Raw genomic sequence first — 13,399 nt, forward strand, 5'->3', positions numbered from 1 at the left:
ATTCACTAACAGTGAAATACTTCGCATCTTCAATTCTTCGCACGTGAAACATGAATGCGAATCATGGATGAAAATACTTCGCATCTTAACCCAATTTAACCAAATGCGAACTAAATTTCAACCTTAATCACCTTCGCATCTTTAACCCCAATCCATACAACCTCATATGCGAAATTGATATTGAGACCCAAATGCGAACTCAATTTTGATTTCTATATCCAAATGCAAAGTGAGTTTAACCATCAACCTATTTCTATATCACACCCCAAACACAAGCAATCATTTTTTCATTTTCTTGTAACATCTTTGCATTTTGTTCCACACCTAACCAACAATCGAACTTGCGAACATCGACACTTCGTTCTTTTATCAACTTGTTCCAGTCGACTAACAATTGAGTATCGATACACAAGTATCGACCATCGATATGTTATCAACCAACAATCCAACACATAATCAATTTCATTCCCAATTCGTTATCTTGAAACTGATTTCGATCTTAAAACCAAACCTACTCAAAACGAGACTGAATCGTGACGCCTTCAAACATCGACTCCTAATCATCATCGATCGAACTCGCAGAAATTGAACTTGCGAATTCACACAACATCTTCCAAGTCGATGCTTAACATCGATCTTACAACTCAGTTTATCAAAATCGATTTTCAACTACACATCATTTGCTTTCGTTCCAAAAAAAATTCAATTGCATCTTAATTTTGACTTTTGAATTTTGACTCTTCAATTGTATCAATCAACAAACACAAATCGATCTTCTTCAACACACTTTTCAGATCAAAAAACACATTCTTCATCTGTTCTTGAATAAACATCAAGAAGAATTATAAGAATCGAAAATTGATATTTCATTTGTTCTTCATCAGTTTTCACAAATCAATTATTGATCGCTTGATCATAATCGACTTATCGATTCCACATGTGAAACCGATTCTATATTCAACACAATCGACTCCAAAGACGAATTCAACAATCAAAAAGCATCGATTGTTAAGAATGATGATAAGAAACCGAATTCATATGAACAGAAGCCAAGAACAATAGAATGTACAAACACTTTAAGCGTATTAGTAGGAATGAACAAAGTGAATGTGCTTCATATCTGATTAATGGATTCTCTTGGGCTCAATCAAAGATATCAGATCGTTTGGTTTATGGACTCAAAAAGGTTCATGAATAGTAACATATTATATTTGTTTTGATTTGGGCTCAAGGAATGAAAATGAACAGTAAACAATTCGAGATTTAATGGATCGTAACAATTGATCACAATGAGAAATTGATTTTGATTTTTGAATTGATCTAAAAAAAATAATTGGATCAATCAATGAGGTTGAAACGGATTTGATCCAATGAAACAAATTGATCAAAAATGAAAAACGCAAAGCACGAATCGAAATCATGGATGTTGTGGAATCCATTTGAGAATTTGAGTTACCTTTTTCACGAATCGAGATCCATTTTCAACGAACGAATCAAATTTGGAAGATCTTGGTTCTTTTGTCGGAATGAGAAAATCTCCAAAACGAACATTGTACCAGCCACCATGCGAGATATATAACTCGTTCTTCGTGTTCTTCAACGATCCAAGAACATCTTCAAAAGAACCACCAACACTTTTGGGTTTTGACTTGAAATTCAATGCAAAACTTAGAGATTGTTGCTTTGGAACCCAAATTTGTTTCACGGATTTCGGCTTCACAACATATGACTATTTTTGTGAGTAAACCCGCTTGTTCTTCTGATTCATCTTCTTCTTCTTTTTCTTTCTCATCTTTTTGCATCTTGAAGACTTGATTTCATGAACAAACCCACTTTCCACAACATAAACTTTGTGAATTTGAATCAAATATTTTGGAGTTTGATACTTGTGAATTTCTTGGATCACCGGCTTCCGATACGGAATCATTCCTTCAAACGAATCACAAGAGCACACCATATCATCGGTTTGAACTCCAATCGAGCAAAAAACTTTTTCATCATGAGAGTCAACTTGAACTCCTTTTTCTTGAACATCAAGAACATCACATTGACCTCCATTGTCAAGAACTTCAACAACCTTAAGAGCACGAAGATCATTTGGGTCTTCAATAAGAGAAACATATTTCTTATCGAACAAATATTTTTCTTCTCCAATCTTATCACTACTACGTGATGATACGGACCATGTAATATCAGCCAACCATTTGATCTCACAAAGTGGTTGAAATATCAAGATTCCATGATCATCCTTCAATCCTCCATAAGAAACCATAGTTTTCCAATATATCTTCTTGTTTAACACCAACCCATAATATTGATATTTATTGACTTTGTATTTGATACCTTCAACGATCACAATCCAAGAATTGTAAGGCAAATTCACCATGATCACAAAAACTTGAAGATTTCTAGAGAGAGAAAGTGATTTTGAATGGGTTTTCTAGAGAGAGAAAGTAAAAATCACTTGAATTCTAGTGAAGAAAATCAAATTATGAATAGAATCAAAGATGAATTCGATTTCTAGAATCCAAAAACTCTCTAAACCACGAAGATCCAAGATCGTAAAATGAATCACTAAACCAAAATCGCCATCAAGGATCAATTCTTGATGAAATCAAGAACACCCGCTCTGATACCAATTGTAGTGGTGTTGATTATGATGACATGTGCGGAATATGAAAGATCTAGTGAATCATCATGTAAAATCAAGAACACAAGGAGTAAATAAATCTTTGTAAGCTATTATTAGATCTAGAAAGAATATACAAATGGGTTTGTACAAAGTTTCTCTCTCTAGTCTAAAACTCCAAATGGATTCACTTACATAATGGGAGTCACTCACTTCCTATTTATAGGAAAGACTCATAAAGGGCCGGCCTTGGTGCCTTAGACATTGTTGATATAGTGAGGATAACTCACCTCGCAACTGCTGACTGAAGAGATAAGATCACGCTGCTCCAACCACCGACACGAACTCCACAACTGATCAATACCAAAAGCCTGAGTTCAATAAGTACCAGTATTTACCGAAATACCCCAGGAGGTCAATTGGTCAAATCTTGGTCAAAGTCAAAGTCCTCAGTCAAAGTCAACCTTCCAGACTGACTCTACTCACCGAGTCACCCCGCTGACTAGTCGAGTCCCTATACTCAGAACTCCCAGACCACGACTCAACTCACCGAGTCGCCCCAAGACTCGCCGAGTCCAACAAACTCTGAGTCCTTTCTCGCTCAACTCACCGAGTCGTCCCTCGACTCACCGATTCACAGCTCAACCAAAAAGGTTAGGACTCCACGACCAGACTCGCCGAGTCCAGGAACAGACTCGCCAAGTCCAAGGCTGTAACAACCTGAAATTTCATGTCACTTCTTGTACCACAACTTGTGATTCAAATCCGATCAACCCGGCGTCATTTTCAATTTCGTTTCCAATTTCTCCATTTCATTAAGTCAATAGTTTATATTGACCTAAAATGACTTAATGGGTGTCTTAATACATTTAGAAATCATTTAACACCCAACTTTAGTGATCGGAATATTTCTAGAAATTACTATGTCGGGTTACGGTAACTCAATCGGGTACGACCAAAAACCTCAATTAACGTCGGTATCGGGTAAAATTCTATCGTGTCCAATTCCCGAACATTATATAAACATGTTTAAGACTCCATTTGAAGCCTTTGGCCAAATTATCACTAAACATTTCCCACCTCTCTCCTAATCCAAGTTTAAGGGATCAAAACTCAAATTAAGGCTTCTAATCTCTAAGGTACCTTCCTAGCCTTAACCTATAACATATTTGTCATCCAATTTCGAGTTTAAGACATGAATTAGGCCTAACATTCATGAGTTTACGGCCATAGAACAATCATGGGCCGTAAACTCATATTTCAAGGGTTTTTAAGCCCTAAAACCCTTCCTTTGCATAGTTGGACATTAGATATGACTTAAGGGCTTAAAGGGAAGAAATTATAACATGTAGAACATGGATTTAGAGGGACAAAAGTGAGTTTACGGCCAAGGAACATTCTTGGGCCGTAAACTCATATACAAGGGATATTTAAGCCAATTAACCCTTCCAAAACCTAGTTGAGACTTAGACATGAACCTTGGACTTGCTAATCTAGACTTGGAACACTTTAAACTTGATTTTTGTGTAACAAAGAAGAGTTTACGGCCAAGACACTCTCTTGGGCCGTAAACTCCTCTAAAAGAGTGATTTAAGGCCTTTAAACATGTTCAAATGCTTCCAAACTCAATATATGGCTTTGTGGTAAAATCTAGATGCATCTAAAAATGGTTTAAAGGATTAAAACACAAAAAAAGTATGATTTATGGGAGTTTACGGCCTAAGAACATATTCTTGGCCGTAAACTCATAAAACAATGTTTATGAGGCATTAAACACACTCAAATGTCTTGTGTAAATTTCTAGAATCACATGTGATTGTTTTAAGCACCAAAAACTACTTTGTTCAATTGTAAAGGAGAGTTTACGGCCTTAGAACATACCTCTAGGCCGTAAACTCCAATAAATGTCTTAATTGATGTTCTAAATTCATAACCATGCTTAGAAAATTAGTTTGAATCACATGTGATTGCCCTAAATAGCTCAAATCAATTTTTCTTAGCCTTGGTGAGTTTACGGCCGTAAACTCTATGAGTGTGGCCGTAAACTCATGCTTTAAATGTTTTAAATCCATTCCAAGTGTTCCAAGGTGTCTAGATAATCATTCCTAGCAATCCCTAAGTCCATTTGAGTCCTTAAAACACCAAAACCTCACCCACATGAGTTTACGGCCGTAAACTCATGTATGTGGGTGTTCCATTGTTGTGAACTCTTTAAAATGTTTATTTATGGGGAGAAAACTCATGTCCCAAGTCCCTAGTGCCATTACAAGTCCATAAACGCTACCCGGGTCACTCCAAACGCTCATTTTAAGGTGTTTAACCTCATTGGAGTGTAATGTCCCATATGATTAGTGAGTGTATCCCTAATTGTATATATATGGACATTATTTCATTTTACATAGGGTCATCGCGAATAATCAAACCCCGAACCAACGTCTAGCATTCAAATCCGACACGTATCCGAGTCCGGTGAGTTCATACCCCTACCTTTTTCACTGTTTTTCACTGTTTTCAGGGGGGAACACAAGCAAAGTACAAGGGTTTTTCTTGTACTCAAAACTTATTTTTCGTGTGTGTGTTTCACATTTCTTATGCTTTTAATACTGATATACGTAACTGATAACCAGTAGATCATACAGTTCACTTAAACATTTATTTGTGAAATGGATTTTATAAATGGTTATGTTATATATATATTTCACAAATGGTTTCCACATTTTATCAGTTAAAGGCATGACATTATAACACATGAACAATATAATTCGTACACTGTCTTGTCCTCGGTAACATTCCATAGAGATACGCGAATGGAGGATTATTCTATCATTATTAGTAAATTTGTTATTCCGTATGATTGGAGACACGTCCTCGGTGAACACTCCACAGAGATACGCGAGTGGAGGACTACACCCGTAACCAGAATCTCTGGAATTTAGAGAGCGTGACTTGAGTGTATAGATCTATACGGGGCTGACTACCCCACACCTGGCTGCTAGCTACAACCGAACTGAAATGGTTCAAGGGTGACGAAAGTCATAAGAATTGTGGACTACTTATTGCCACAAGGTTGTGGACTACTTATTGCCACAGGTTCAATCCTTAGTATGGTTATGGAACTCGCAATTAGAATAACAGAGATTTACTTACATTAATAATGAACCATATACTACATTTTACAGATAACCAGGATTCAGTTTACATCTTTTACATCTTTTACATCTTTTACATCTTTTACAAACAATAACCAACATTCAGGAAGGTATGGGACCTTCCTGGGAAAAACTTTGTACATAACCAGGTTTGATAGAATACATCTTTTACATTGAAAACCAACATACAGGAAAGCATGGGGCATTCCTGGGTAACATTCACATAACCAGAAAAGTGTAACCAATTGTATATCATTACATCTTTTACAATAACTAATTATTCAGGAAAGTATGGGACTTTCCTGGGAATACACTGATGCATTTTCAGAAACAGAAAGGAAACATAAACATTTTCACAAAACAAAACTACTTATGAACTCACCAGCTTTATGCTGATTTTCAAACCGCTTGTGTTCTCAGGTCAGCGTTAGAACAGGTACCCGGAGATTTCTTTTGATCAGAAGATGGAGTACATGAAGATCCGTTTCATTTTGTCTATATATACTATGTATCACAACTGTACAAACTTACTTTTGAAACAACTGTAAAACTTTATTATGTAATGTAATGGTTGTTCTACTTTACTTACTATGTGCATTGGATTTGATACTCAACGTGGAGTCAACCCCGGAAATGTTTCCACCTTCGGTTTTCGGGGTGTGACAGATTGGTATCAGAGCCCTTGTTTATAGTGAATAAAGTATACCAAACCTTACATGGTATAAAAACTATAAACACTAAAGGGCCTAAGTGCTCTGAAATAAAAGTATATTCAGACTATAAGTATTTTCAAAAATATACAAGTATACCGAACCGTCGAGATTCGTATAAATAAGTAGAACAAAACATAAGTAAATGGGTGTTGTGTATTGCAATTAAACCTGGGCAGTTATGTAGTCGTGTCTAGGGTCAATATAGCCTGGCCAACTATATTCATTCGAGACACGGCCAACATGTGCTTGGGAGTGACTGTAATATACGGCAAGCCTAAAAACTTACCCAATATCCCAAACAACAAATCGTCGCTGCAGTAAACCATGAAATACTATGGGAGTATTTCTCGAGCCGATCCTTTGTAGGAATTCTTGTATACGCGTTATTCTTTGATAATTACTCTAGTGATAAAATGTTCTATCTTGATAACTCCTTTCTGCTTTATCGCTTAGTATGATGCTATATTTGCCTTGAAGAGATATCTCCTGTCCCATATCTCTTGATTCAATTCAGAGGACTTATGATCCTCTCTTTCCTGATGGGTATGATACCATTTGGGTGATTGTTGATCGTTTGACAAAATCCGCTCACTTCATTCCAATTAAAGAATCATACAAGATGGAAAGACTTGCGCGAATCTACATCCAGGAGGTAGTACGTCTACACGGTGTACCTGTATCCATTATCTCTGATCGAGATAGCAGGTTTACTTCCAGATTCTGGCAATCTCTTCAGAAAGCCCTTGGAACCCAACTAGACATGAGCACGGCATACCATCCTCAGACTGACGGTCAAAGCGAGAGAACAATCCAAACTCTGGAGGACATGCTTAGGGCATGTGTCATTGATTTTGGAAAGTCGTGGGACGCACATCTACCATTGATCGAATTCTCATACAACAACAGTTACCACACCAGCATTAGGGCTGCCCCGTTCGAAGCCCTATACGGTCGCAAGTGCAGATCCCCTCTGTGCTGGGCCGAGGTAGGAGATACACAGTTAGCAAAGAGTCGAGTCCCCGACAGTGCACTTACTGGTCCTGAAATCATCCGTGAAACCACTGAGAAAATTATCCAAATCCGTGATCGACTAAAGGCCTCGCATGATCGTCAAAAGAGTTACCCTGATAATCGTCGGAAACCACTAGAATTCCAGGTTGGAGATCGTGTTCTGTTAAAAGTCTCGCCCTGGAAAGGCACTGTACGTTTCGGTAAACGTGGGAAACTCAATCCGAGGTACATTGGACCTTTTGAAATCATCGCCAGAGTTGGTCCGGTAGCCTATAAGCTTCATTTACCTCACGAACTCAGTAACATCCATCCTGTCTTTCATGTTTCAAACCTCAAGAAGTGCTTATCCGATGAAACTCTAGTAATTCCATTAGATGAGATTGAGGTCGATGAAAACCTCAACTTTGTGGAGGAACCAATCGAAATCATGGATCGAGAAGTCAAATGTACGAAACAGAGTCGCATCCCATTGGTGAAGGTTCGCTGGAATGCCAAGCGAGGTCCGGAGTTCACTTGGGAGCGAGAAGATTTGATTAAACAAAAATATCCACAACTCTTTTCTAATCCATGATTTGTATCTTGTCTTGTGTTTTAAACTTTGAATTTCGGGACGAAATTCCCTCTAACGGGGGGATAACGTAACAACCCGAAATTTCATGTCACTTCTTGTACCACAACTTGTGATTCAAATCCGATCAACCCGACGTCATTTTCAATTTCGTTTCCAATTTCTCCATTTCATTAAGTCAATAGTTTATATTGACCTAAAATGACTTAATGGGTGTCTTAATACATTTAGAAATCATTTAACACCCAACTTTAGTGATCGGAATATTTCTAGAAATTACTATGTCGGGTTACGGTAACTCAATCGGGTACGACCAAAAACCTCAATTAACGTCGGTATCGGGTAAAATTCTATCGTGTCCAATTCCCGAACATTATATAAACATGTTTAAGACTCCATTTGAAGCCTTTGGCCAAATTATCACTAAACATTTCCCACCTCTCTCCTAATCCAAGTTTAAGGGATCAAAACTCAAATTAAGGCTTCTAATCTCTAAGGTACCTTCCTAGCCTTAACCTATAACATATTTGTCATCCAATTTCGAGTTTAAGACATGAATTAGGCCTAACATTCATGAGTTTACGGCCATAGAACAATCATGGGCCGTAAACTCATATTTCAAGGGTTTTTAAGCCCTAAAACCCTTCCTTTGCATAGTTGGACATTAGATATGACTTAAGGGCTTAAAGGGAAGAAATTATAACATGTAGAACATGGATTTAGAGGGACAAAAGTGAGTTTATGGCCAAGGAACATTCTTGGGCCATAAACTCATATACAAGGGATATTTAAGCCAATTAACCCTTCCAAAACCTAGTTGAGACTTAGACATGAACCTTGGACTTGCTAATCTAGACTTGGAACACTTTAAACTTGATTTTTGTGTAACAAAGAAGAGTTTACGGCCAAGACACTCTCTTGGGCCGTAAACTCCTCTAAAAGAGTGATTTAAGGCCTTTAAACATGTTCAAATGCTTCCAAACTCAATATATGGCTTTGTGGTAAAATCTAGATGCATCTAAAAATGGTTTAAAGGATTAAAACACAAAAAAAGTATGATTTATGGGAGTTTACGGCCTAAGAACATATTCTTGGCCGTAAACTCATAAAACAATGTTTATGAGGCATTAAACACACTCAAATGTCTTGTGTAAATTTCTAGAATCACATGTGATTGTTTTAAGCACCAAAAACTACTTTGTTCAATTGTAAAGGAGAGTTTACGGCCTTAGAACATACCTCTAGGCCGTAAACTCCAATAAATGTCTTAATTGATGTTCTAAATTCATAACCATGCTTAGAAAATTAGTTTGAATCACATGTGATTGCCCTAAATAGCTCAAATCAATTTTTCTTAGCCTTGGTGAGTTTACGGCCGTAAACTCTATGAGTGTGGCCGTAAACTCATGCTTTAAATGTTTTAAATCCATTCCAAGTGTTCCAAGGTGTCTAGATAATCATTCCTAGCAATCCCTAAGTCCATTTGAGTCCTTAAAACACCAAAACCTCACCCACATGAGTTTACGGCCGTAAACTCATGTATGTGGGTGTTCCATTGTTGTGAACTCTTTAAAATGTTTATTTATGGGGAGAAAACTCATGTCCCAAGTCCCTAGTGCCATTACAAGTCCATAAACGCTACCCGGGTCACTCCAAACGCTCATTTTAAGGTGTTTAACCTCATTGGAGTGTAATGTCCCATATGATTAGTGAGTGTATCCCTAATTGTATATATATATGGACATTATTTCATTTTACATAGGGTCATCGCGAATAATCAAACCCCGAACCAACGTCTAGCATTCAAATCCGACACGTATCCGAGTCCGGTGAGTTCATACCCCTACCTTTTTCACTGTTTTTCACTGTTTTCAGGGGGGAACACAAGCAAAGTACAAGGGTTTTTCTTGTACTCAAAACTTATTTTTCGTGTGTGTGTTTCACATTTCTTATGCTTTTAATACTGATATACGTAACTGATAACCAGTAGATCATACAGTTCACTTAAACATTTATTTGTGAAATGGATTTTATAAATGGTTATGTTATATATATATTTCACAAATGGTTTCCACATTTTATCAGTTAAAGGCATGACATTATAACACATGAACAATATAATTCGTACACTGTCTTGTCCTCGGTAACATTCCATAGAGATACGCGAATGGAGGATTATTCTATCATTATTAGTAAATTTGTTATTCCGTATGATTGGAGACACGTCCTCGGTGAACACTCCACAGAGATACGCGAGTGGAGGACTACACCCGTAACCAGAATCTCTGGAATTTAGAGAGCGTGACTTGAGTGTATAGATCTATACGGGGCTGACTACCCCACACCTGGCTGCTAGCTACAACCGAACTGAAATGGTTCAAGGGTGACGAAAGTCATAAGAATTGTGGACTACTTATTGCCACAAGGTTGTGGACTACTTATTGCCACAGGTTCAATCCTTAGTATGGTTATGGAACTCGCAATTAGAATAACAGAGATTTACTTACATTAATAATGAACCATATACTACATTTTACAGATAACCAGGATTCAGTTTACATCTTTTACATCTTTTACATCTTTTACATCTTTTACAAACAATAACCAACATTCAGGAAGGTATGGGACCTTCCTGGGAAAAACTTTGTACATAACCAGGTTTGATAGAATACATCTTTTACATTGAAAACCAACATACAGGAAAGCATGGGGCATTCCTGGGTAACATTCACATAACCAGAAAAGTGTAACCAATTGTATATCATTACATCTTTTACAATAACTAATTATTCAGGAAAGTATGGGACTTTCCTGGGAATACACTGATGCATTTTCAGAAACAGAAAGGAAACATAAACATTTTCACAAAACAAAACTACTTATGAACTCACCAGCTTTATGCTGATTTTCAAACCGCTTGTGTTCTCAGGTCAGCGTTAGAACAGGTACCCGGAGATTTCTTTTGATCAGAAGATGGAGTACATGAAGATCCGTTTCATTTTGTCTATATATACTATGTATCACAACTGTACAAACTTACTTTTGAAACAACTGTAAAACTTTATTATGTAATGTAATGGTTGTTCTACTTTACTTACTATGTGCATTGGATTTGATACTCAACGTGGAGTCAACCCCGGAAATGTTTCCACCTTCGGTTTTCGGGGTGTGACAGATTGGTATCAGAGCCCTTGTTTATAGTGAATAAAGTATACCAAACCTTACATGGTATAAAAACTATAAACACTAAAGGGCCTAAGTGCTCTGAAATAAAAGTATATTCAGACTATAAGTATTTTCAAAAATATACAAGTATACCGAACCGTCGAGATTCGTATAAATAAGTAGAACAAAACATAAGTAAATGGGTGTTGTGTATTGCAATTAAACCTGGGCAGTTATGTAGTCGTGTCTAGGGTCAATATAGCCTGGCCAACTATATTCATTCGAGACACGGCCAACATGTGCTTGGGAGTGACTGTAATATACGGCAAGCCTAAAAACTTACCCAATATCCCAAACAACAAATCGTCGCTGCAGTAAACCATGAAATACTATGGGAGTATTTCTCGAGCCGATCCTTTGTAGGAATTCTTGTATACGCGTTATTCTTTGATAATTACTCTAGTGATAAAATGTTCTATCTTGATAACTCCTTTCTGCTTTATCGCTTAGTATGATGCTATATTTGCCTTGAAGAGATATCTCCTGTCCCATATCTCTTGATTCAATTCAGAGGACTTATGATCCTCTCTTTCCTGATCTTTTTAGATCAAGATGCCTCCAAGAAAAAGACCCAGCTCAAAGAACAACGACGATCCCTCTTCGCCGCCACCCTCTCTCCAGTTTGACCTAGCGTCACTCCAGACGATGATGACCGCTGCAATGGTAGCAACTATGTCGCAAATGAACTCTAATGGTTCAGGAGGTGGTTCTCAATCTCAAAACCCTGAAGGTAGTCAGGGACACCAAAGAGGAAATTCTTATAAGGATTTCATGAACGCGAAACCAACATCCTTTAATGGCACTAGAGGTGTCATTTCCTTATCCCGATGGTTCGAGAAAATCGAGTCCATCTTCGAAATCTGTGAATTTTTATCAATCACATGTGATTTATAACTATCAAACATGTAACGACGTGAATTTTTAAAGCAATTTTTTCATTTTTAAATCATATTTTCAATCGTCAAAACAAAGCAAAATGTATCCAATGTCATCATAACAAACAAATCCTAGAATCTCAAAAGATCTCAACTACATAAATCCTCTCGGTGTGTACGGATCATGCTGGCGCCTTCCCACGGTCCTCGCTAGTACCTGAAACACCCAACACAACAAGTGTAAGCATAAATGCTTAATGAGTTCCCCAAAATACCACATACAACACATACGCCTTTCCAGGCCATAACTATGTGGGACCTTCCGGTCCAAGTGTCTCAGGGGACTTCCATCCCAAATCCCGGTAGACCTTCCGGTCCTACCCGTATCGACCTTCCAGTCTGTAACCTTCTGACCTTCCGGCCCATGTCCTCTTGACCTTCCGGCCCATATCATCTTGACCTTCCTGTCCTTATCATACATATCATACATAAACACATACATATCACATATCAGCATATAACACATACATCTTATAGCATATAAGACCTTCCGGTCACACATAGGTACCCTTCCAGGTACAGTATAGTGAGTAAACTCACCTCGGCTATCTCGGATAGTCTCACACTCGTATACACTGATCTAGCCTCCGCCTAAACACATAAACAATTATCACAAATCAATAACGGCTCTCCAGGCTAGACTAGTCTCTTCCATGTCCTCTAAGAAGGCTAAAAGACCATTTTACCCTTCAAATGGTCCACAAAACCGATTGTTGACCAAACCCTAAAATTCAACGGTCACACTTTGACCAGACTCGTTGAGTGCACTCGTGTGGCTCGGCGAGTCCATGCATGTCCTTTTCGCCCCTGGTCCTCACTCGACTCACTTAGTCAACCCTACACTCAACGGGTTATCACAGGTCACGAATCGCGGGGCAACCTGACTCGACTCGTCGGGTCCCTTATGGGCTCGGCGAGTTCTTCCCATGAAAACACTCAAACGATCCTTTGAGGTCAGATTTGCTTCACCAACCAGTAGATCTAACTTCCAAACACTCGAAAGTCACGTAAAGGTTCAAACTTTACGTTCAAGCAATACTTATAAGACCGAAAATGGAGAAATAACCTTTAAAATTGGGTTCAACTCTCAAGGCTCACATGAAACCTCATAAAGCTGGAAGCTTGGGACCTTTTGGACCTCTCAAGGTCCAGATCTATAAATTTATACC

The sequence above is a fragment of the Lactuca sativa genome, chromosome 9 (assembly GCF_002870075.4).
Source record: "Lactuca sativa cultivar Salinas chromosome 9, Lsat_Salinas_v11, whole genome shotgun sequence".
In the NCBI taxonomy this organism is placed as follows: Eukaryota; Viridiplantae; Streptophyta; class Magnoliopsida; order Asterales; family Asteraceae; genus Lactuca; species Lactuca sativa.